The 26571-nt window shown below is 43.4% G+C and overlaps 2 long non-coding RNA genes across 2 annotated transcripts in view; one reads left to right on the forward strand and one right to left on the reverse strand.

Moving 5' to 3' along the window:
* The window catches only part of LOC134354230 (uncharacterized), a 28385-nt gene extending 8082 nt beyond the window's left edge, over positions 1-20303 (reverse strand). Inside the window, exon 1 of the long non-coding RNA XR_010019736.1 lies at positions 20225-20303. This is a non-coding gene — a long non-coding RNA (uncharacterized LOC134354230). The remainder of the gene's footprint in view (positions 1-20224) is intronic.
* Positions 16750-26571, forward strand: part of LOC134354231 (uncharacterized) — a 298502-nt gene continuing 288680 nt past the window's right edge. The window contains exon 1 of the long non-coding RNA XR_010019737.1: positions 16750-16850. This is a non-coding gene — a long non-coding RNA (uncharacterized LOC134354231). The remainder of the gene's footprint in view (positions 16851-26571) is intronic.

Raw genomic sequence — 26571 nt, forward strand, 5'->3', positions numbered from 1 at the left:
CTGTTTCTGTGTGGTAGTGCTCGATGACTATGACTCTATGACCCTTGAGGGCCATCTTGTCCTGCGAGCACGTCCACTAGTTCTCAAACATCCCATCAAAAGAAACTTCAGAACTGCATCCACTGTGTCAAGCTCCCAATTGTTGATTCAGTGCAAGAAGTTCTCAATCTTGTAAACACCAACAGGAGTAGACCAAATCTGCTCAACCACAGGATAATCCTTCAACCCATGAATCATCCTACTAAGCCTGTACTCACCTGACGGCTTCAATCTTGTTCCAAACAGTACTATCTTTTGTGGTTGGCATAATTAATTGAGCAGGTAATTGCAGATCGCTGGATCAAATTTCCTCCCACATTCCAAAGATGTTAGGGTTAGTGAGTTGGTGCAGGAAGCGTGGCGACATTTGAGGGCTTCTCCAAGCACAATCCTCATTAATGTGATTTGACACAAATTACACATTTTGCTGGATGTTTCAATCTTTCAATGTACATGTCATGAATAAATATAACTAGACAATGGGGTGACCCGTTGGGGCACCCTTTGAGAGAAGGGTAGTGCAGTCTGATGTGACCAGAATGAACATTAAATTTTCCTGTATGCTATTGGTATCGCTTTGCTTTGGAAACTGAAGTAGAAAACCTCAGTTTATTAAAGAAGAACGATGCATAGCAAAGCAAATATAGCTCCTCCTCGTTTAATGAAGGACACTTTTAATGGCATCGTTTCTGGTTTATCTGCCACTCGTTGTCAATCTGGAGACATGCAGCCCTTTCATCCCCCGTCTCTTCATCTTTTCTGCTGTTTGTTGTTTGTCTCTGATCCCGGAGATGTGCACGCCTCTCCTCCTCTGTCTCTTCTCTCATCTTTTTTTGTTGTGACTCTTTGATCCTGGAGTCGTGTGGTGTGGCCCTGGCTTCATCCAATTCTTGTTCTCTCCCTCTCCTTGCCGCTTCCCGACGACGTTTGGCATCATCTCTTGACCATAATATTCCCCCTTCCCTTTCCACAAGGCATAATTAGGCTGACCATTTTTTTTACCCTAATACTGGATAGAAGATACAAAGCAGTAACATCAAAGGATGCTGATTATTCTTGATGATGTGGTTGGCACTCTCCTAAATGGACCTGATATAGTCACTGCTGTCCTTTGCAGGAAAGGGTTTTATGGTTGTCTCAAAGTACGTCATTACAATAAGATTTAATTATCTCTTATTGATGGGTGACAGTTAGATCTGTCCCAATCCTGCACATGCTGATGGTGATGAGCAGAATGTGACCCCTCAAAATAGAGCTGCCCTTCGCTTTTGCTCCGGTAGGTGTCGCTGCTGAGGCTGGCCATGCGCATGCGTCGGGCTGTCGTGTTCCGACTTCCGTGATGGCGGACCGGCTCTCGGGTGGAAGGGAGTCTGTTGATTTTTGCGAATGAGCAATTTTTTTGCGAATATATAACCCTGAACTTTGCCTGCATTCTGTAAGTTAGCGCATTTTAATTCAATTTAGCCAAAAAAGTGCCGCTGTAATGCACCGTTAGCACTAATTGGAGGTCACAAACAGACAGACCGAGCGTGAGCGTTTTGGCAGTATATAGATGTCTAAAAGATATTTATTTACAAATTAAATAACTAGAGTTGGATTATAGAATTTTTAATTCAACGTAGCTTACGGCAATTGTGAGACGTGTCAGGGAATTCTTCCCACAAAGAATGTGAAAACAAAACAAAGCACTTACACTCTGTCCACTTTATTAGGTACACCTGTTTACCTGCTTGTTAATGCAAATTTCCAATCAGCTAATCATGTGGCTATAGATCAATGCATAAAACCATACAGACATGATCAAGAGGTTCAGTTGTTGTTCAGACCCAATGTCAGAATGGGGGGGGGGGGGAATGTTATCCAAGTGATTTTGACTGTGAAATGATTGCTGGTGTTGGATGGGGCAGTTTGAGTATCTCAGAATCTGCTGAGCTCCTGGGATTTTCAAGCACAGCAGTCTGTAGAGTTCACACAGAGTAGTGTAAAAATTTTTTAAAAACATCCAATGAGTGGCATTTCTTTGGGCACTATGCCTTGTTAATGAGAGAGGTCAGTGAACAATATCCAGACTGGTGTAAGTTGACGGGAAGGCAACTGTAAATCAAATAAGCATGCATTATGACAAGAAGAGCATCTCTAAGTGTACTAGACACTGAACCATGAAGTGGATGGTCTACAGTAGCTGAAAACCATGAGCATACACTCAGTGACACATTATTAGGTGTAGGAGTTATCCAATAAAGAGGCCACTGGGTGAATATTGCATCTTCAATGATCTTAACATTTCAAAGAGCCTCACAGCCAATTAAAATCCTTTGAAGTGTCATTACAATTGTGATCAAAAGCAAAATAACGTGTATTATCACTGACGTATGTCATGAAATGTGTTATTTTGCGGCAGTAGTACAGTGCAGGATGTAAAAAGTACTGTAAGCCACATAAATCAATCAATCAAACGAGTAGCAGAGAGTAGTGCTTATGGATTCAGGGACCATTCAGAATTCTGTTGCAGGAGGGGAAGAAGCTGTTCCTAAAACATTGAGTGTTGATCCTCAGGCTCCTGTACCTCCTCCCCAATGGTAGTAATGAGAAGGGGGCAGGTCTCAGATAGGTCTTCTGTACCTCCTCCCCAATGGTAGTAATGAGAAGGGGGCAGGTCTCAGGTAGGGCTCCTGTACCTCCTCCCCAGTGGTAGTAATGAGAAGGGGGCAGGTCTCAGATAGGTCTTCTGTACCTCGTCCCCAATGGTAGTAATGAGAAGGGGGCAGGTCTCAGGTAGGGCTCCTGTACCTCCTCCCCAATGGTAGTAATGAGAAGGGGGCAGGTCTCAGGTAGGGCTCCTCTACCTCCTCCCCAATGGTAGTAATGAGAAGGGGGCAGGTCTCAGGTAGGGCTCCTGTACCTCCTCCCCAATGGTAGTAATGAGAAGGGGGCAGGTCTCAGGTAGGGCTCCTGTACCTCCTCCCCAATGGTAGTAATGAGAAGGGGGCAGGTCTCAGGTAGGGCTCCTGTACCTCCTCCCCAATGGTAGTAATGAGAAGGGGGCAGGTCTCAGGTAGGGCTCCTGTACCTCCTCCCCAATGGTAGTAATGAGAAGGGGGCAGGTCTCAGATGGTGATCGCCCTTATTGATCGATGCCCTTTCTTGAGGCATTGATTTTCATTTAAGATGGTGCTGCTGACGCAAGCAACATAAAGAATACAACTAAAGTCTTCAGTAACAACACTTCTTTCTTGTAGAATTTATGATAAACGATCACCGCAAACGTTGGAGAGGCTAGTGTAGGCGAGGCGAGGTCAAGGCATGTTGAAGGAAAAGTCATGGCGAGCAGAGTAGAGGAGAGGCAGATTCAAGTCCTGTCCATGTAGATGGAGAGCGAGGTTTGATTGATCTAAGCACCAGGCTGATTTGGAAAGATTGGGTGCGGGCTGAAACGTGGTGGTGAGATCCATGCCCAGTGAGCGTTGATGTGACAGAGCCCGGGTCCTGGTGCGAGGAATGACCGATGTTTGGACGATCTAAACGCTGGGCCATATGGATCGAAAAGGCAGGGTATCGGGACAAGAGGTGAGGGTCAGGCCAGTTCCACTTGATGCTCTGCGACGGTTACTTGGCTTGGTGCTGAAATGAGGACTGAGGCTGCGGACTGCTCCAGGCATTGTGTCCATGATGGAGTTGCTGGAGTTTACAACCCTCTGGATCCGCGTTCAATCCTGCACATTTGATCCTCCTTACCAGGTGGTGATGCAGCCAGTCAGAATATGAGGCAGGAGGAATATCAGCTGGTCTATGCATAGCAGTATCCCAGCATCAACCATGACTAGATAATGATTCTGGTTGTGGGATAGATATCTGTCTCTCCCAAGGTTATGAACAGATGACTTATGGACACCCTAAACATACAAACGAGGGTTTGGAAGACCAAAGGGATGGATGGGGGTGGACTTGCTGGCTGCTGTGGATCTTCTGCTGGGTGGGAGCTAGGCATTTCCACATGCCTTCCCTCACCTCCGCACTTTCCGCATCCGCCCCTTCCAACGAGCTTCTGCGCTGTTGTCCCACACACCCTCTTCATTCATTTCCAATTTACCAACAGTTCACGTTACAAACAGTTCTCAGGAACGGAGCTCAGTTGCAGCTTGGATACTGCCTGTATCGGGAGGAAAACCCCTCCTAGTGTTCTCTGTTCACCTGACGGGACAGAACAGACTCAGATTGACATCCATCAAAAGGCAGCCATTCCAGACTATTCTCCAGATTCTCCGCTGCATTGCTTACCTTAGTTTTCAAGTGTTAGAAGCGATTTTCCAAATATCAGGCTGGACCGGAACCAATTGATGATCCAATGCAAATGAAGGAAATGTACTGCCAGGTAGACAGTGGTGGTACTGCAGATGGATATTTTAGGGGATGGTTTTAGGCTTAATTGAGGTGAAGAAAGCTAGGATGAATCAAGATCTGCTAAATAGCCTCCCTCACCTGCAGACGTCCGGTAATTCTGTTTAATCCCAGGTGTAACGAAGTGTACGGCCACTAGAGGGCACATCAACTCAGCAAATTACTAATCCACACTTCAAACAGCTTTTTTCAAGAGATCCACTCTAACCAAAAGGTTACCTATGAAACCAAAAAGTTAGCTAATTATAAATCTAATTGCAGGTGCAATCAAACTATTTCCTTTGAAGGTACTGAGACTTTCAGACAGTTTTGGAATCAGCAGGTGCAGCTATGAAGTTGGAACCAGCAGCCATTCTGTCTCTTCTGCGCAGAGTAGATGGAAAACAATTTGCAACATGTTTCTATAACATCATGCAGCCTCAATCTTGAAAGACTGTGACCTGCACCGCTGCTAAAACGAGACTGTTTCACTCACGGGGCGGCTTTCCTGCTTTGTAGGCAGAATCAATTTTATTATCACTGACATAGATTATGTGAAAATTGTTTCTTCAAGATTACCTTTATTTGTCACATGTGCATCAAAACGCTGAAATGTACAGTGAAATGTTTGAATCAAAGATACAAAGACTCGAAGTGCATTTATTATCAAAATTTACACTCTGAGATTCGACCTCCCACAGGCAGCCATGAAACAGAGGAACACCATGGAACCCGATCAGGAAAACATCAGACACTCAGTGTGCAAAAAAAACAAATCGCACAAACGGCAAGAAGTGAATGAACAACACTTAGAATATCAGGTATCAAACCAGGAGTCCTGCTGTATTCAGTTTAGTTTAGTTCTGCGTCAGGCTGCTAGCCCACCAAAGGCTGAAGGGAAAGCATTCTTCGCTGAAGCACCCCAGACGCAATCAATTACCCTGATTAAACCACTCAAAAATAGGGAAAAAAAAGATAAACCAGAAATACATGCACCATGAATCTCAAAGTTCCCCAAAATGAGTCCACAGCTTCGCCGATCAGTCCTTGCAGCAGGGAACACAAGGCTCCTGCACTTTCCCGTGACAGCGGGCAGCGAGAGGGAGAGGTAGACAGGTCAAATACAGGCAGAGAGTGCCAAACACCTGCTCATCCTCTGCTCTCGTCCTCATTGGCTTCAACCTTGGTTGAGGCCTCAAGAACCAATACTGTCCAAGGATGTGCTGGGGCCAGTCTGCAAGCGTTGCTATGCTCCTGCTGGCAACATAGTGTACCGATAACTTACCAACCCTGACCCGTACATCTTTCGAATGTGGAAGCAAAATGGCGCACCCTGAGGAAGCCCATGTGGTACAAACTCCTTGCTGATCGTGGCAGGAATTGAACCCCAATCGTGATCGTTGCCACTGTAAAGGGATACGCTATCGTACAAAAGAGGAATAGTGAGGTAGTGTCCATTCAGAGAGGAAAAATCTGTTCTTAATACATTTTCAGACTCCTCCTTGGTGGTAGTAATGAAAAGAGTGCATGCCCTGGGTGGAGAGGGTCCTTACCTCGAGGCACCACCTTTTGAAGATGTCCTCGATGGGGGGAGGAGGGTTGTGAAATTGGTGGAGCAGGAACGGTCTACGACCCTGTACCGCCTCCTTCACTCTTACACATTGGAGCCTCCATACTAGTCTGTGATGCAACTAGTGGAAATGCTTCCCACCATACATCTGTAGAAATTTGCAAGAGTCTTAGATGCCACACCGGATCTCCTCAAGCTCTTAATTAAGTACCACCACTGGCATGCATGCCTTCTTCATGACTTCATCAGTGTGTTGGGCCCAGGTCAGACCTCCTGAGGTATTGATGCCCAGGAACTTCCAAATTTACGCTAAAGTTGGTTACAGTTCAAGCTTGTGTTTATATGTGATAGCCATGGTGAAATCCACAGTCAACCATGCAATCTGTCAGGGTAACAGAATGGAGTTCAAGTTCAAGTTTAAGCTTAATTGTCATTCAACCATGTATAAACAGGGCCAACAAAGTAGCGTTACTCCGGGACCAAGATGAAAAACACAGTACCAACAGTCATACACAGTGCAAGACACATAGAGCACATATTAGATAGCAGTAAAATACAGTTACACACAAAAAATATAGTCCAGGATCTTTTGCTGAGCAAACACTGGGCGGGTGAAGAGTTGGGCAGTGCTGCCTCCAGCATGGATTCACATCACACAATCTCCAGCACTCCTGTGGAGCACACCAACTCTGACACCTCCAGCTCTCCTGGGCAGCTGTGAGCAGGTGACATCTTGGCTACAGGCCTGGTCCTCACTCTGAATGGACTCTATTGGACTGAATAATTGCTACTTTCCTTGTAGTTCAACTTTCTTATGCTTGTTTGTATTTTTATATAGTTACCTATATACATGTAATTGTTCAGTGTGTTTTTTAGTGTTGCAGTTCCTTAGGATATAATTTTACTTGAATAGGGGCTATCTAATTGGTTAATCTGAGCAAAGGAATGACTGTTTTCAGCAGACTGATATGAGGAACAGACCGCATTCTCTCTCTCTATCTCTCTCCAACTCTCTCTCTCCTTCTCTCTGTCTCCCCCCCCTCCCTCTCTCACCCTCATGCTTCATCTTCCTTCCCTCGTTTTGTCCTTGTAATGCTTAGTAAATGATTTATGCCTCATTCTTGACTTCCAAGGAACCTCAGACCAAAAACATCAGGATCCAACAGCCCTTCGCTTTTATTTCGAATGAAGAATCTGAATTGGATCCACCTTTATGAATACAAGTCTAAAGTAGATTAAAATAAGCATTTTGAACAAGAGCATTTTGACATTTAGTGCATCAGATGTGAGCAAACTGATTATGAACAGGAAATGATTTACGAATTCTCGACTCAAACATATACAAGTTTCTTTGGGATTGAATCCAGTTAGCTTCTTAATGAAATACTCCTTTAATATGCGAAAGATATTTAATATGAGACCCACTAACAAATATGCATTCAAAATATCAGATTCAGATTTTTTATCACAAACTTAGATGAGGTCACATTTGTTGTTTATGGCAGCAATACAGGGCAGAAGTAAAATTATTATAAATTCAAAAATAAAGAGATAGTACAGATGAAATGAATAACCAGATAGTGTGTGTGGATCATTCTGAAATCTGATTCCTGAACTGTTCTGAACACGCACCATTCTGAAACGCCTTTCTTCCTGATAGGCTGAATGTCTTTTACACGTAGTTTGATGCATAGAATGATGGAAGGCCTGCCCTTCTCCTGAGGAGCAAGCACTCTGTCTGGTTGCAGCTGATATGAGGAAAACTGTAACCATGGTCAAGCCGCAGAGTCTGATAAAATATCCAATCGGGTGCTGATGGATTGTGCAGCCCAGTTAACAGAGGTTCTCACAGACATCTTCAATATCTCAGTGGAACAGCCCACTGTCCTCGTAGGCTTCAAGGTGGTCAACATCATCCCAGTGCCCAAGAGGGCGTCAGTGAATACCAGCTGGTGGCACCGACTTCAACAATAATGAAGTGCTTTGAGTGGCTGGTTATGGATTGCATTAAATCCCATCTTCCTGCTGCATTAGAGCCTTTCCAGTTCAATTCTCACTCAGATCACTTCACTGACGATGCGATACATAACCTATACCCTCCACTCTGTCCTGTCCCACGTGGAAGATGGTGCTTCATGTGCCAGGATACTGTTAATCAGTGTAAGGGGTTTCTTCTTTAATGTTACTGAGTATTGTTAATCAAAATGGCTTCTTTGTTATGTTAAATGCTGAGAAGGTTCTCATGCTGCAGCTTGTTTGGGTTATCTTATTGATAAGAAGATGAATGAACCAATGGGCATCCATGTTATTTTTTTTGGGGTGATATTCTGTCTCATATGGCTGGGAAATGGTTTTTTTTTGGAGGGCTTTTGGAGGAGAGACCGGGTGGACGACGGACGTGCTGGGAGCACTCTGGTCGATCACTTTGGGTGGTCACAAGCTGTGAGTTGAGGGGGTTGGAGTGGATCGCAGGGTGAAGAAAGATGGTCCCGGCTATTTGAGCTCCAACTGTGTGCACGAAGAAATTGAACTTTGATAAGTCTGGCGCCTTTTTCTTTTCCTTTTATATTGTATCTCTATTAATCTTATAGTCCTAGTAAGATTTATAAAGTATAATCTGTAAAATGTACATTGTGTGCTGGCTGATGATTGATGTTTGAGGCTGAATCAGGTGGCATTGCACAGCAACCGGGAGACACGGTTCGGCGGCGGGCAGGGTTTCCCCTAGATAATTACGAGCCGATATAGCTGAGCATTACATCAGTTTTTAGCTTGCTGCTTAATATGATCATCCCTCTGAAGCTGGTGGGCAATTTGTCCTCGATGGGTCTCAACACCTCTATCTGTAACGGGATATTAGACTTCCTGACAGAAAGGCCACAGTCAGTCTGAGTTGGCAGCAACACCTCTTGATCCAGCAGCCTGAGTGCCCGTGCCCCCCAGGGCTGTGAGCTCATCCTGCTGCTGTTCACACTGCTGATGTACTGCTAAATCCAATTCAAACCAAATCAAAGCTGCTGGTGACACAACATTGGTTGGCCTCATGAACAATGACGATTGGACGGCATACAAATTGGAGGTAGAGTGGCTGGTGGAACGGTGCGAAGACTACTTGAGTCTTAACTACGAAAGATCAAAGAGATGATTGTGGACTTTAGGAAGGTTCAGGCTGACCACGGTTCCACCATAGAGAGAGTATGGAGCACCTATTTTCTAGGAGTGCTCATAACAGACAACATCACCTCTTTATTCAAGAAAGCACCAGAGTGACTCCACTTCCTGAAGGGATTGCATCACCATCTGGTATAGGAATTACAAGGTATCTGACTGCAAGTCTCTACAAAGGATTGCAAGGACTGTTGAGAGGATCATTGGCGTCTCTCCTCCACTCATTAGAGATATTTACCAGGCGTAGGACAAGAACAGCTTCTGTCTCCCCACCCCAGGCCATAAGATAACTGAACTCCCTACCACCACCCAGGTCTTGCCACGTTTCAAGCTCTGTAGCATAATACTGTTTACTTTTTAATTTGTGTTGTAAATGTACCTCATCATTTGTTAATTAATTTGTGGCGATATGACTTTGTGTGTTGTGTGAGAGTTACACGTACTGTGTTGGTCACCTTGACCTGCAGGAACGGTGTTTCCTATGGTCGTATACACGTACAATATATGGTTGAAGTTACTATAAACTTGATCTTGATGATGGAGGAGAAGAAGCTATTATTGAACCATGGGTCTTCAGGCTCCTGTGGCTCCTCTCTGATAGTAGTGAGTAGAGGGCATGTTCTGGATTGTGAAGGTCTATAATGATGGATACCTCCTTCTTGAGTCATAGTCTTTTGAAGATGTCCTCAGCGGTGGGAGGGTTGTGCCCATGATGGAGCTGGATGGGTCTACAACACTCTGCAGCTTCTTGTGATCCTGCAGATTGGAGCCACCACACCAGGCCATGATGCAACCAGTCAGAATGCCCTCCACCGTACATCTGCAGACATTTGCTAGAGTCTTGAACAAACCTTCTCAGACTCCCTCTGGGCCTTGGGGTATCCTGCAGATCTGAAAGGTATTGAGTGTTTGTTTTAGTTCCATTTGCTCCAGATGCATCCATTTCTGCAAATCCTCCTTGATGATTTAACCCTTACCAAAATATGGTACTCAAAACTGAGATCTGAACGGTGATAGGATGTATGCAAGCCATTGTTTTATCTGTTGAGTGATCTGTCACATGATTTCAGGTTAACCAGTTTGTAGTTTCTGTCAGGTCGATTCCAAAATAGGACTTAATTATATACTTCTGATTAAAGGCCTTCATGTGCTGATGACTGCAGAATGCTTTTGGTTGTGATGGTTGATGTTTCTCAGACAAATATTCTCATTAATTGTCCAGATAAACAAGTTCCTTGCAAGGATGGAAATGTTTTTGATGTTAACTAGGAAACTGTAGGCTTCTTTCCATGATGCTGAGATACATCCTAGGATGCACTGGGATGCGTCATCGATAATGTAACCTGGGGTCATCTGGTGTTTCGGGTCTTGCAACATCGGACACTCTTGCCCAGGTGACCCGACCAGGGTTGATCAGGCCCTGGCTTTGGTCCACGGCCCACACCTCAATCTACAGCCATCTGGAGACTCGCTCAGCAGTTTTGTGACGGTCTTGATGGCTCTTCTCCTTGCAGTCCCCATAATGCCAAGGAGTGACCAGCTAGCAGAACCTCTACACTCCACCTCTGTGAGCTCACATTGTGCCCTCCACCACTGCTCTACCAGCTCCTGGTATTTGGCTTTCTTACCTTCAAATACCTCCCCAATCCGGTCTTTCCAAGGAACTGTCAATTCTACCCTAACCACCTGCTTCATGGTTTCTGACAAAATGACCATCTCAGGCCTCAGATATGATGATGCTATGATCGACTTTAATTGCCAGTCAGACGGACTACTTGATCAGTAATATAACACTTTCACCACTAGATGGTAGCCCATGCTCAAAGAAGACACATTTGTGAAACTCTCAATCTATTGGAATAAGTAAACAATGGTTATGAAGTTAATATAGTGCCAATGTTATAATACAACACTCCTGGGGTTGAACTAGGACCACATCTGCTCTCAAGAGAATGCAGACATCTGGTTTGAAGACAAATAGTCCTTTGTGTTTTGGCCAATAATTTTCTCCAGCTCAATATTACCAAACCTGATTATCTGGTATTAGCTCATTGCTTCAGGTGGGGGCTTGTGCAAATTGACCACACATCTTTCACATTTGAACAGTCACTCACTTCATAAACATTGGATGTTAAGTGTGAAAGCTCAGATATGAGTGCATTTCTTTCAAAAAGATGCAGCCATAAAAATATCCACTGTTGAGAAAACTTAACTCCACTCTCTTCTTGGACAGTGATCCTCACTTGAGTCTGAGCTCCGATAGTGACAGGGCAGACCCACAGTGTACGGCAACCTACCTCGAGTCCAAGAATGAAAAATGAGCTCTTTGTTGCCTGTTTGGTATGAGCGAGGCAATCTGAAGGAAAGAGTGCAGGTTACAAGCAAAGGAAAGGGAAGTTACACACACAAAATGCTGAAGGATCTCTGTAGGTCAGGCAGCATCCATGGAGAGGAATAACGAGTTGAAATTTCCCCTGATGGACCTGATGGAGGGCCTCAGCCTGAAACATTGAATCTTGATTCATCTCCATAGACACTGCCTGACCTACTGAGATCCTCCAGCATTTTGTGTGTGCTGCTCTGGATTTCCAGCATCTGCTGAATCTCTTAATGTTTATTACAATTCTTAACCCTGAACCTGCTATATTTTTAAAATAATGGAATCTTAGATTTGTAATTATGTGGCTAAGTGTGTGATTCTGAGCTAAACTGACCAGGCCTTATGAACCAACACATCATTGTGTGTTTATGCAAGAGGATATTGTTCTTCCACATAGAGGAAACACAAACATATTTTTCGCAACACTCACAACACGCTGGAGGAACTCAGCAGGTCGGGCAGCATCCGTGGAAAAGATCGGTCGAGGTTTCAGGCCGGAACCCTTCGTCAGGATTTTCTTGTATCAAGAAATTGATTTTAATTTGACTTATTAAATACTTTGGATACGGAGGGTAATATTTTCTGTAGGGAATAGTAGGCTACTGCTCAAACATTCCTCCGCAAGTTTGAGTTTATTGTTGTCTGTCTGCATACATGAATATTGCCAAACAAAACCAAAGTCTTCCAGACCGAGGTGCACAACACTTTACATATAACTCACACACAACACATGAAGTAATATTAGCACAAATAAATCAACAAATATTAAGATGAATTCACGACACAAACTTGCATTTTCAACACAAGTTAAAAAGCAAACAGTAAAATGCTACTGGCGCCACACACGTGGTGAGAGCTGAGTCGTGGCAGGGAGTTTTGTTGTCTCATGGCCGGGGGGAGGTAGTTGTTCGCTATTGTAACAGTTATTGTCCAAATGCTACAGTACCTCCTGGTAGGCAGTCAAAGAGATTGTTGGGTGTATGGAACATCTTGTACCAGGACAGCAGGATGGAGTAGTGAAAGGGTAGCAGGCCAAGAGTTGTGGTCCCAACAACAAAGGGAAGGCAGGAACTGAACTCCTGCACCCAGCCTGTCAGGAGCTGAGGAGGAAGTTAAAAGTAAGGCCTCCAACAGAGTAATTACTGAAATAGGAAGATCAAGGAGATGGTACAGGAAGGAGGGTTTCAGACTCTTGAGAGGATCGGACGACCTCACAACGTATCTCATTCTGATCTTGCACTTTATTGTTTACCTACGCTGGACTTTTACTCTAGCTGTTACACTTAGCCACCTCTCGGTCAGGCAGTATCGATGGAGGAAAACAAATAGTCGACATTTCAGGGCGAGACCCTTCATCAGGACAGATGTGTATTGTTAAGCTAGTGCCTCTGTTTTATGCACTTTTCTTTATTTTAGCAGTTTGTGCTTCGTAATGTAATATGATCAAGTTGTCAATGTTACTTCTACTAGTTACTCAGAAAGGCCAGACAGGTCCAACCCTTACTGGAAGTGCACAACCTCAGCAGAAAGTATCTGTAGCTGAGGGAGAGAAAAAAAAAAGCTGCCATTATATCAAACAACAGAGCAGCGAATTTTCCTGGAAACAGGCAACTGATCAATAGTGTTCATGGCAATCGTAGCATCGCTGATGGTACAACATCAGCGTGCAGAGTCTATCAAATAACCAAGAGGGAGAGCTGTTGAGTTTTAACTCTATCTCAGCTTCCTTGCTGCTAGTCTCCAGTGATTTCAGCTGAATATGTTAGTGCTTTGTAATAAATCATTAAAATATATTAGTCTAGATACCTCTCTTGAGAAGGATTTGCAGGCTGAGAGGACTGAAGCGACAGAGGGAATGGGTTCTGGCGTTTATAGTTTAAAGGGACAGATCCCATTGCCACATGGCATCAGAGTGCGGTCTCTGTTTAGCTCTGCAGTATAATCAAACCAGTAACGGAGATGCACTCACTCCAGTCTGAGTGTCTGTGTGTCCGAGTTTGTTGGAGGTCTGCTCCTGGGGTTAGATTACTGTGTATGTGCGTGGATTGGAGGTGGGAAAGGGGCTGGTTTTGCTGCTTGTGTTCTGTTTCGTTGCGTCCTGTGCTGTCGGATCGAGCATGGTGGGCATGCTGTGTTGGCACCAGAATGTGTGGTAACACTTGTGGCATAGCCTCGGGTGAGCTGGTTGCGAACGCGAATGATGCATTTCACTGACATGAGAAAATCTGCAGAGGCTGGACATCCAAGCAACACGCACAAAATGCTGGAGGAACTCAACAGGCCAGGCAGCATCTATGGAAAAGAGCGCAGTCGACGTTTCGGGCCAAAACCCTTCCTGCCGAAGGGTCTCTGCCCAAAATGTCGACTGTACTCTATTCCATAGATGCTGCCTGTCCTGCTGAGCTCCTCCAGCATTTTGTGTGTGTTGCCACATTTCTCTGTGTTTTGATGTACATATGATAAATAAACTTGAATCTTGAATTCGTTTTTGTTCATTTTTTTTGTTTGGGAGGTGGGATTTAGGGGTCGATGTGTTTGTTCCATTTTTGTGTGGGAGGAGGGATTTGAGAGTTCAGGCGCCTGTTTCATTTTGCTCTGTTTTTTTTGTGCGGGGTGGGGTGGTTTGGGGGTTCATAATCATTCTGCATTTCTTTTCTTTCTTGATTTCATGGCTACCTGGAGAAGAATCTCAAATTGTATACTTTGATAATACATGAACCTTTGAACCTTGAATCAAGTGAGGTGGCTCCATGTCCAGTTAATATTCTTCCATATTCCTGATCACCTATCAATCCTGGGCATCTGTAAGTACTTGAAGAGTCATGTTCATTACTGCATAATGGCAAATAAAAGAAAGAAGATAACTAGAATTTCATATTGTGTCCTTTGAAACCTTAGGAAATTATCTATGTGCCCTATGTGTCCAATTCTGAACACATATTTGAATGTTGTGTAGGCCTTGTTGTATGTAGACATGGAATCACAAGAGAATGCGGATGCTGGAATCTGAGGAAGCAGCAATCTGCTGAAGGAATTCAGTGGGTTGAGCAGCATCTGTAGGAGGAAAGGAACTGTCAAATTCACGGGTCAAAATCCTGCATCGGGACTTATCTGTGCAGACAAGGATGAAGGGCAGGCAGCGTTGAGGAAGCAGGGAGTCTGAAAAACGACTTTGACAGATTGGGGAAATGGGCAAGGAAATGGCAGACTGAATATAGTGTAGGGACTATTTTCTAAATGGGGTGAAAATTCAATCATCAGAGGTGCAGAGGGTCTTGATAGTCCTCGTGCATAGTGGGTCCTTCTACTAAAGCTGTGTGCTGACCTTTTAATCTACTCCAAAATCAATCTAACCCACCCACATAGCCCTCTATTGTTTCTTCTATCCAAGTGCCTATGTAATAGTCCCTGAAGTCTCCTTGGCAGGGTGTTCCATGCACCTCACCAATCGCTGTGTAACAAACCCAACTCTGACATCCCTCCCCCTTATACTTCCCTCCAATCACCTTAAAAGTATGTCCTCTCGTATTAGCCATTTCCACCCTGGGGAAAAAACACAGGCTATCCACTCTATCTATGCCTTTTATCACGTTATACACTTCTACCAAGTCACCTCTCATCCTTTTTCACTCCAAAGAGAAAATCCTTAGAATTAAACACTTCTATCACGTTACCTCTCATCGTCCTTCACTCCAAAGAGATAAGCCCTTTCTCACTCCACTTTTTCTCATAAAATGTGCTCTCTAATCCAGTCAGTATCCTGGTAAATCTCTTGTGCACCCTCTCATAACTTCCTCATCTTTTCTATAAAGAGGTGACCAGAACTGAACATAATATTGCAAGTGTGGTCTAACCAGAGCTGCATACATCTGCCACTCTAATGAAGTAATTGAAGGTGACTAAGCTAAAGACCTTGACCAATGAATCCCCTTTCCTTTTGTCTCTTCTACATTATGGGAGAAGGAACACGTTTGAATTCCTGGCATCCAATACTAAGAACATTGCTATCAGACTTCTGAACCACCATGCAGTTATCACATCCCCTTCTCAAACCTTTAACTTTGCCTCACTTGGCTATCTCACCATCGTCACTTCAGCATCTGTCTTTGAATTATTTCAGTCTGCATTGCAATCTTTGCACCTTTCTGCTGTTTTGCACGAGACAGTATTTATTGTATTACCAAGTGTGCTGTTTACTCTGTGGGCTTCATGTGATTGTCAGGTTCATTGCACCCTGGTACACATGACAATTAATCTAATATAATCTTAACTCCTGCAATACCTTGGGGATGGCATACTTGATCTCCAAAGACATAGTCACTTTCCTTTGTGTGAGGTAGGAATTCAGCCATTGGACTGTATTCGAAGTTCAAAGTTCAAAGTAAATTTATAATCAAAGTACACATATGTCACCATATATGACCCTGAGATGAATTTTCTTGCAGGCATTCATGGTACAACAAAGAAGTAAGTAAATAAATTTCTTAATACTGAGATGTAGAGTCCTTGAAAGTAAATCTATAGGGTGTGCAATCAGCTCAGTGTTGGGGTGAGTGAAGCTGGTTCAGGAGCTTGAAGGTTGAAGGGTAATAACTGTTACTGAACTGGGTGGTGTGATACCATCCTTCCTGATGGCAGCAGAAAAAGAGAGCATGGCCTAGATTGTGGGGGTCCTTGATGATAGATGCTGCTTTCCCTCAACAGTGCTCCTTGTGCATGTTCTCACTGCTCGAATGGTCTTATTCTGTAATGGACATCTGTGTCCCCTAATTTTTGTAGGCTTTTCCATCCTTGGGCATTGGTGTTTCCATGCCAGGTCATGATATAACCAGTCAGTATACTCTCCACTGTACATTTACAGAAGTCTGTCAAAGTTTTAGACCACATGCCAATTCTTCACAAGTTTCCAAGATAGTAGAGGTGCTATCATGCCTTCCTTGTAATGGCACTTACATGCTGGTGCCAGGGCAGATCCTCTGAAATCATAATGCCAAGGAATTTAAAATTACTGACCCTCTCTAACTCTGTTTCCCCTGATGAGGACTAGCCCATGGACCTCAAGTTTCCTCTTCCTAAAGTCAATGATCAGCCCCTTGGGCTTGTTGACATTGAGTAAGAGGTTGTTGTTGTGGCACCACTCAGCCAGATTTTCAATCTCCCTGCTGTGTGATGAGTCATTTTCACTTTTGATTTGGCCAACAGGAGTGGGGCCATCAGCAATCTTAAATATAGCACTGGAACAAGTAAGAGGCATCGAGTGGGAATAAAAGGATCCGTGTCTGGTTGGCTGCCAGTAACTGGTGGTGTTTCGCAGAGGTCAGTGTTGGGACTCCTTCTTTTCTTGTTGTGTATCAATGATTTAGATGATGGAATAGATGGCTTTGTTGCCAAATTTGTAGGTGTTACGAAAATTGTAAGACAGTAAGGCTGCAGGACTTAGACAGATGAGGAGAATGGGCAAGTAATTGGCAAATGAAATACAATGTTGGAAAATGCATGGTCATGCTCTTTGGTAGTAAAAATAAATGTGCAGACTATTTTGTAAACAGAGATAAAATTCAAAAATCTGAGATGCAAAGGGACTTGGGAGTCTTTGTGCAGAACACCCTAAAGATTAACTTGCAGATTGAGTTGGTAGTGAGGAAGGCAAATGCAATGTTAGCATTCATTTCAAGAGGTCTTGAATACAAGAGCAGGGATGTGATGCTGAGGCTTTATAAGGCACTGGTGAGACCTCATCTTGAGCATTGTGAACAGTTTTGGGCTTGTTATCTAAGAAAAGATGTGCTGGCATTGGAAGAGGGTCCAGAGGAGGTTCAAAAGATTGATTCCAGGAATGAAAGGGTTATTATACGAGGAACATTTGATGGTCCTGTGTCAGTACTCGTTCGAATTTAGAAGGATGAGGGGGATCTCATTGAAACCTTTCAAATGTTGTAAGGCCTAGACAGAGTAGATGTGGAAAGGTTGTTTCTCATGTGGTGGAGTCTAGGAAAAGAGGGCACAGCCTCAGGATAGAAGGGTGTCCATTTAAAACAGAGATGCAGAGAAATTTCTTTGGTCAGAGGGTGGTGAATTTATGGAATTTGTTACCACATGCAGCTGTGGAGGCCAAGTTGTTGCATATAATGCAGAGCTTGATAAGTTTTTGATTGGACATGGCATCAAAGGTCATAGGGAGAAGGCCAAGGAATGGGGTTGAGGAAGGGAAAAAAGATCAGCCAAGATTGTATAGCAGAGCAGACTCAATGGGCCAAATGGCCTAACTCTACTCCTATGTCCTATGGTCTTATAGTCTTATGGAGCTGTACTTGGCCTCACAGTCATTTGTATAAAGCAGATAGATTTGGGAACTAAGCGTTTTGTTCAACCTGTGCTGATGGTGATTGTGGAGGAGAAGCTGTTGCCAATCCAAACTGCCTGCCGTCTACAAGTGAGGATCCCCCTGATGCTCTTTGATTTCACTCTTTCAAGGGCTCCTTGATGCCTTACTCAGTCATCAAGTTTCTAATTGGAGATTTTCCGACCTCCTCACCTCCACAGCCAACACCTTAATCTCAAGTACCACTCCTTACATGGCTCATTGGGAACCTTTCCCCAGTAGTCACTCCTCCCTGGAACATTAACGTCCACTTGCTAATGGTCACATTATACTGTCCAATATCAGTCAAGATTTAGTGAGGGTCATGTATACAAGGCCCAGCAGATACAATTTGACTGCTTTGCACTGTTAGGCCCCAAACTAGAATTGAGATTTTGATGCTTCCAGAATACCGTTGGCAATTATTTTCCAACCCAGAGTGATATGATCAGGGGACAGTTCTGGTAATGTAGCGATTAGTGTGATGCTATTACAGTTCAGTCGGTGGGTGGGGGGGGGGGAGGATGGTCAGAGTTTGGAGTTCAGCTCGGAGTTTGTCCATCCTCTCTGTGACCATGCGGGCTTCCACTGAGTGCTCTGGTTTCCTCCCAGACTCCAAAGACATTAACTGGCCATGACAAATCATCCTGTTATTAGGCTAGGGTTGCTGGGCGGTGCGACTCGTGGGGCAGAAGGGTCTACTCTGTGCTGGATCTCTAAATAAAAAATAAAATCATTGCTTTCTCTTATTTCTCTTAATGGTTATCTTGCACAAATGTTAAGGATCTGAATGTCATTGACATTTAATTTAATTACATACAAGGGAGTACCTTGTCAACAATACAACTGGAATGAAAATCCCATCTTATTGACATTTAATTATCTTCAGCAGCACTCCCTCATTGGCATCATAAAATAAGAGTTAACATCTACTGCTACAATTACACTGATTATACCTATTGTTACATTGTAAATGTGTCTATACTTAGACTGGTATAACAGTAGTAGGAAAATCATCAGCAACAATAATTTAACATTTATACAGTCATTAATATGTCCGAAACATTTTAGGTGCTTCACATGAGGAAAATTGATGGCAATTGTAGGAAGAACACCCTGAAAAAGGGTCTCAGCCTGAAACAGCAACTGTTTATTCCCCTCCATAGATGCTGCCTGACCTGCTGAGTTTCTCCAGCATTTTGTGTGTGTTACTCTGGATACCAACATCTGCAGAATCTCTTGTGTTTACAGATGAGAAAAACTTTGTTCAACAAGCTGTGTATTAAGAAGGGGACATAATATATCTCCTATAAATCGAAAAGGAATGGAGAGGGTTACGTGAGGGGCAACGTTTAGGGTAGGAATTCCAGAGTTTAGGATCTTAGCACTAATGTCATATCACCAGTGGTGGCACCTTTAAATAGATTAGGATCAGATGAGCAGAAGGATTTGAGATTCAAGTTTGTTTAATGCCATTTACTGTACACGAGTGTAAAGGAGAATGAAATAATTGTTACTCCAGAACCTATGCAACACTAAAATACAGTAAAACACAATAAGATAAAGAACACTATATTAAAATACACAATTAATATAAATATGTAAGATATCTTGTATACTTAGGTGGATTGTGTGTCCATAAATTGATTTACAGGAATGTCTGTGACACTGACAGGAAATGATAAAATAGTGGTGGTGGGTTAGTCAGTGGAAGTGTTGATCGGCCTTACTGCTTGAGGAAAGTAACTGTTTTTGAGTCTGGTGGTTCTGTGGATACTATGCAGCCTTCTCCCTGATGGGATTGGGACAAACAGTCCATGAGCAGGATGAGTGGGCTCCTTCATGATGTTTCTGTTACCGGCATGCACAAATGAAAAGCAGAGAAGGTGGTAACAAAATAGATTGTCAGACGTTAACTCTGTCTTCCCATTTCCAGTCCCTCCTGTTGCTTCCTACTGTTGTTATGAAGTGTGTCACTTGGTTCCACAGCCAATAATGACTAAAGTGAACTCCAGGAGGATTACCAGGCTGCAGTAGGGTTATGGTTGCAAGTTCAATGGCCTTCCAGAAAAAGCTACTGACCTGCTTTGCCAATCAAATACTGCAGGAATGTTGCACAGGTTTGATGACTTTGTGTTTCATGTTTTAGAACAGGTCATTGTGATGGAGACCAAAAGCACTTACAGAAAATTTAAATCTACATTTATGGTGTCATTACGGAATTAAGGCATGACTATATTATTGATCTTTTTAACAATTTGTGCACTGTTTTGAATTTGAAATGGATTTCAGTGAATGGAAGAGTTACTGAGAATTGCAACAAACTTACCTAGTGATCCGCCGGCCAGCAAGATTTGGTTGCAGAATTTGTCTGCTGGATCAGTAAAGAGGCAAGGGAAATGGATTTGCAGCATTTTACATTATCAATGTCCAACAGGATCTTGCGATCGCAAAAGAAGTGTCCCAAGTAAATCACTCACTGTTAGACTGCACATCAGCTTCATGCACTGACTCTGGTGTCTGCAACAGGTCCTGTTCCTCCAGTTTGCCTGCCAAAGAGCAACAGACTAATAGGGTAGACTTGCATTACCTGAAGTTCTCAATGTTCAGCATTATCCTGTGATTGCAAAAAAGATGTTTAAAAAAGACAAAAATACTTTTCCTTGCCCCCCCCCGAGAGGCCGCTGCTTCCAAACCTGCCACCATCTTAGCAGACTAAAATTAAAACACAGTGACCATATTGGGACCATAAGACAAAAGAGCAGATTTAGGCCATTTGGCCCATTGAGTCTGCTCTGCCACCCCTCCATGGCTGATTTATTATCCCTCTCAACCCCATTCTCCTGCCTTCTTCCCTTAACCTTTGAAGCCCTGACCAATCAAAAACCTTTCAATCTCTGCCTTAAATGTACACACTGACTTGGTTCCACAGCCATCTGTGGAAATGAATTCAGAATAAGGTTTAATATTACTGGCATGTGTCGTGAAATTTGTTGTTTTGTGGCAGCAGTACATTTCAATACATAATTTAAAACTATAAACCATAATAAGTATGTATGTATATAATGTTTTAAATTATATTTATTTTTATTTTTTAATGTATATAATTAAATTAAATAAGTAGTGCAAAAAGAGAGGGAAAAAGTACTGAGAAAGTGATCCTGGGCTCATTGTCCTTTCAGAAATCTGACGGCGGAGGGGAAGAAGCTATTCCTGAAATGTTGAGCAACACACACAAAATGTTGGAGACACAAAAGGCAGGACCCTTCAGTGACTTCCGAAATGTCAACTGTATTCTTTTCCATAGATGCTGCCTGGCCTGCTGAGTTCCTCCAGCATTTTGTGTGTGTTGCTCGGATTTCCAGCATCTGCAGATTTCCTCTTGCTCGTGCCTGAAATGTGGAGGGCGCGTCTTCGGGCTCCTGTATCTCCTCCTTGATGGTAGCAATGAGAAGAGGGCACATAATGGGTGATGGGGTTTATTAATGATGGATGCCACATTTTTGAGGCATCAACTTTTGGAAGTATCCTGGATGCTGGAGAGGCTAGTGCTTGTGATGGAGCTGGCTGAGTTTACAACTTTCCACAGGTTCACCACCTCATCACTGTTAAAAGGGATGTTCTTGGATTCTGAGCCTGTGCCCTCTGGTCCTGGATTCCTCCACTATATGAAACATCCTCTCCACATCCGCTCTGTCTAGGCCTTTCAATATTCAATAGGTTTCAATGAGGTCCCCCCCTCATCCTTCTGAACTCCAGTAAGTACAGGCCCAGAACCATCAAATGCTCAACATATGTTAATCCTTTCATTTCTGGAATCATTCTTGTGAATCTCCTCTGGACACTCTCTAATTCCAGCACGGCTTTTCTTAGATAAGGGGCCCAATTCTGCAACTGATCAGCAATTATGAATCTTACAGGGCTGGGGAAAGTATGTTAATAGGTGGAAAACTGTAAAGTGTTAATATTCAATGCATGCATTTTTAATCTGGAAGAAGAAGTGGGCAATGTGACCTTGTTCACTGGTCCCATTATTATGTTACATTATTTAGGCCAATCTTCAAAGAAAGAGTTAAGTTGCAGAAGCAGAAATCAAATATTAATGAGGAAGTCGACTCTCAGCCCCGGATATTTGCGAAGGGATCATATTTCCTGGAGTATTTAGATTTTGACTAAGGCATAGTGTTGCTGGCCTGGCTCACTAGACATTGGCATGACCTCCACTTTCTTCAGCCTGCAGCTTCTGAAACCCCAGCCAGGGCAAACATCACCTCTGCATCTACCCCCTAGCCCCATAAGTACTTTTAAGACCATAAGACCATAAGACAAAGGAGCAGAAGTCGGCCATTCAGCTCATCGAGTCTGCTCCGCCATTTTATCATGAGCTGATCCATTCTCCCATTTAGTCCCACTCCCCCACCTTCTCACCATAACCTTTGGTGCCCTGGCTACTCAGATACCTATCAATCTCTGCCTCAAATACACCTAATGACTTGGCCTCCACTGCCGCCCGTGGCAACAAATTCCATAGATTCACCACCCCCTGGCTAAAAAAATTCCTTTGCATCTCTGTTCTGAATGGGTGCCCTTCAATCCTTAAGCCGTGCCCTCTCGTACCAGACTCCCCCATCATGGGAAACAACTTTGCCACATCCACTCTGTCCATGCCTTTCAACACTCGAAATATTTCTATGAGGTCCACCCTCATTCTTCTAAACTCCAAGGAATACAGTCCAAGAGCAGACAAACGTTCCTCATATGTTAACCCTCTCATTCCCAGAATCATTGTAGTGAATCTTCTCTGTACCCTCTCCAACGTCAGCACATCCTTTCTTAAATAAGGAACCCAAAACTGCCCACAGTACTCCAAGTGAGGTCTTACCAGCGCCTTATAGAGCCTCAACATCACAGCCCTGCTCCTATACTCTACTCCTCTAGAAATGAATGTCAACATTGCATTCGCCTTCCTCACAACCAACTCAACCTGGAGGTTAACCTTAAGGGTATCCTGTACGAGGACTCCCAAGTCCCGTTGCATCTCAGAACTTTGAATTCTCTCCTCATTTAAATAATAGTCTGCCCGTTTATTTCTTCTGCCAAAGTGCGTAACCATACACTTTTAGTAACTTCTTGGGGAAAATACCTATTCTATTATTTATTGTATAGTGAAAATATCTTGAGAAGTATCAAAGACATCAAGGGATTCACAATTGGAGGCCATAATATAAATAACATCAGATATGCTGATAACATCGTACTAATAGCTGACTCAGAAACAAAACTCCAAGAACTATAGTGGCAGCAGAAAGTAATCGCAGAGGCCTTTCAATCAACACCAAGAAGACAGAAAGCATGGTCATCTCCAGAAAGACAAACATCCCACAATGTGTGATTAAGATCGGAAATACAAACATCAAACAAGTCAACAAATTCAGATATCTTGGCAGCCTAACAACAAGTAATGGCAGGTGCGACACAGATATCAAATACAGAATAGCAATGGCGAAAGAAGCTTTCCAAAAAATGAAGACCATATTAACAGAAAGATGAGCACGCACACTAAAAACAGAATACTGCAGTGCTACATTTATTCTATCCTGACTTATGGAAGTGAATGCTGGACCATTTCTCCAGCAATGGAAAAGAGACTAGAAGCAGCTGAATTATGGTTCTACAGGAGAATGTTAAAAATATCATGGACCACACACACATCAAATGAAGAAATTCTCAGAAGAGCCCAAGCAGTTCGATCACTCATACCAACAATAAGAGAAAGACAACTCAATTTCCTAGGATACATCATGTGGAAAGAAGAACTAGAAAAACTCATACTCTCTGGAAAGATCAAGGGGAGCAAACCTAGAGGAAGACCTCGGCTTATGTACATCAAAAGCCTAGCCAGGTGGCTGCACATCGAGGAAATGGAAGTCATCCAAAAAACGAAGGATAGATCTATATGGAAAACCATGGTCACCAAAGTCCACATTGGATATGGTACCTAGACAGACAGACATTATTAATTGCTTGCTATGCCACTGGCGTTTAGGGCAGTTATGAAGGTCCTCCACCCTTGTCTGTCCTTGGTCACGTAGAAGGAATCTTCATTGCTGTTTCCACAACAATTTTTTTTTGAGCAGTCAAGTTTGTTAGCCCTGAGCTGACCTGGAGGTCTGATGGACCACTCTTAGTCTAGTCTCTACCCTTTGACCTGTTTGATATGGGTGACCCTACCAAAAGCCCCGATACCAGCCACCCAGCATAGCTCCCTGGGTCATTGAGGCACATAAGTCTCCAAACCTTATGACAAGGTTGTGGTCCTCTTGGAGGCGGGTAAAAGATGTTACGATTTAAATCTGCCCCAATTGCATGTCATTCCAATCGCCATTTGATGGGTCTATTCTCATGTCTGGGAGATTAAGGATTAATAAATAATATTAGCATGGAAAATATTAAAGTCACTTATTTTAATGCTAAATCAAGTGCGGAATGAGAACTGGGGGGAGGTTTGGAGAGAAGGATTGGATTAAGAGAGAGAAAAAGAGAGGGAAAAATTATTATACGTAATGCTTGGCGGGTTGGTGGGGAGGAGATACGCCTCTTCCAAAGGAGGTGTAAGACACTTCTTCCCTTCGCTAACCTGCAGGTCACCCTTGGACTTAGATTCCCTTCCCCATCAGGGTCATGTGAAGCCACGGGACAGGTGGCAGATGGTCGTGTGAGCATCTGGTGCATATCACAAGTCCTTGTTACGTGACCACTGGCGCCAGGCAATCTCTGAAGAGTATTGATATGGGTCACCCATCTTGTAAAGTAACTGCCCAGAAGGCGGCAATGGCAAACCACTTCCGTAGAAACATTTTCCAAGAGCAATCCTGATCACCGTGATCGCCTGCGTCATACAACACTGCACATAATGAACGAATGAATGTTAAGACATTTCTAAAACAATTCTCAACCTGAATGAATAAGACTCCTTTCTACTAACAAAAAAACCCAGAAATACTCAATGGGTTAGACACCATTGATGAACCAGAAACAGTGTTAAAGACTTCCAGTTTTGAACAGAGAACAGTACAGCACAGTGGGTTCCACTCACCTACACTAGGGACAACGGAGTCACAGTGGTCAATAAACCTAACAACCTCCACACCTTTGGGACTTGTGAGGAAACCAGAGAACCTGGAGGAAGGCTGTGGGATCACAGGAAAACATGCAAACTTCACAGGAATGGCACCCCATGACAGGGTGTGAACCCTGGTCTCTGCTTCTGTGAGACAGTACTTCAAATGGCTGCACTACTGTGCCACCGCAGTATGAGTGTTGCTTCTCACTGACTCATAATCAGAATCAATATACAAAGCAAATTTATTATCAAAGTGTATCTATGTCACCATGGACTAGCTTGAGATTCATTTTCTTGCAGGCGTTCACATTAGACCAGAGAAATACAATAGAATCAATAAGAAACTACACACCAGCAATGACCGACATACAACTAATAAGTAAAAGACTGTGCAAGTGCTAAACAAGCCAACAGATAAAATGATAAAATCATACAGAGAATATGAGTTGCAGAGTCCTTTGGAAGCAAGTCCACATGTTGTGGAATCAGTTCGGAGTTGTGGTGAGTGAAGTTATTCTCACTGATTCAGGAGCCTGATGGCTGAAGGGTTGTCACTGTTGCTGAACCTGGTGTTTACTATCACTAATCTGATATGAAATCTGTTTTGTTGTTGCAACACCACTCGTTTTCACTACCCTCTGGCCAAAGAAATTTCTCTGCATCTCTGTTTTAAATGGACGCGTCTCTGTTCTGAGGCTGTTCCCACTTGCCCTAGACTCCTCCAACATGGGAAACGTTCTTTCCACATCTACTCTGTTTAGGCCTTTCAACTTTCAAAAGGTTTCAGTGTGATCCCCCATCATCCTTCTAAATTCCAGCACATATAGGCTCGGAGCCATCAAACATTCCTCATATGATAATCCTTTCATTCCTGGAATCATCCTTGTGAACCTCCTCTGGATCCTTTCCAATGCCAGCACATCATTTCTTAGATAACGAACCCAAAACTGTTCACAATACTCAAGGTGAGGTCTCACCAGTGCCTTATAAAGCCTCAGCATCACATCCCAGCTCTTGTATGCTAGACCTCCTGAAATGAATGCTAAAATTGCATTTGGCTTCCTCACCACCAACTCAACCTGCAAGTTAACCTTTAGAGTATTCTGCACAAGGACTCCCAAGACCCTTTGCATCTCCTTTTGTGGATTTTCTCCCTGTTTAGAAAATAATCTGCACATTTATTTCTTCTACCAAAGTGCATGACAATGCATCTTCCAACATTATATTTCATTTGCCGCTCTCTTGACCATTCTCCTAATCTGTCTAAGTCCTTCTGCAGCCTTCTTGTTTCCTCAACATTACCTGCCACTCCACCAATTTTTGTAACACCTGCAAACTTGGCAGCACAACCATCTATTTCATCATCTAAATCATTATGTACAGCATAAAAAGAAACGGTCCCAACATCGACCATTGCGAAACACCATGAGTCACTGGCAGCCAACCAGAAAAGGAATCTTTTATTCCCACTCACTGCCTCCTAACAATCAGCCAGTGTTCTAACTATGTTAGTAACCTTCCTGTAATACCATGAGCTCTTAACTCAACCCCAA

This window comes from Mobula hypostoma, chromosome 11 (assembly GCF_963921235.1).
Source record: "Mobula hypostoma chromosome 11, sMobHyp1.1, whole genome shotgun sequence".
Lineage (NCBI taxonomy): Eukaryota > Metazoa > Chordata > Chondrichthyes > Myliobatiformes > Myliobatidae > Mobula > Mobula hypostoma.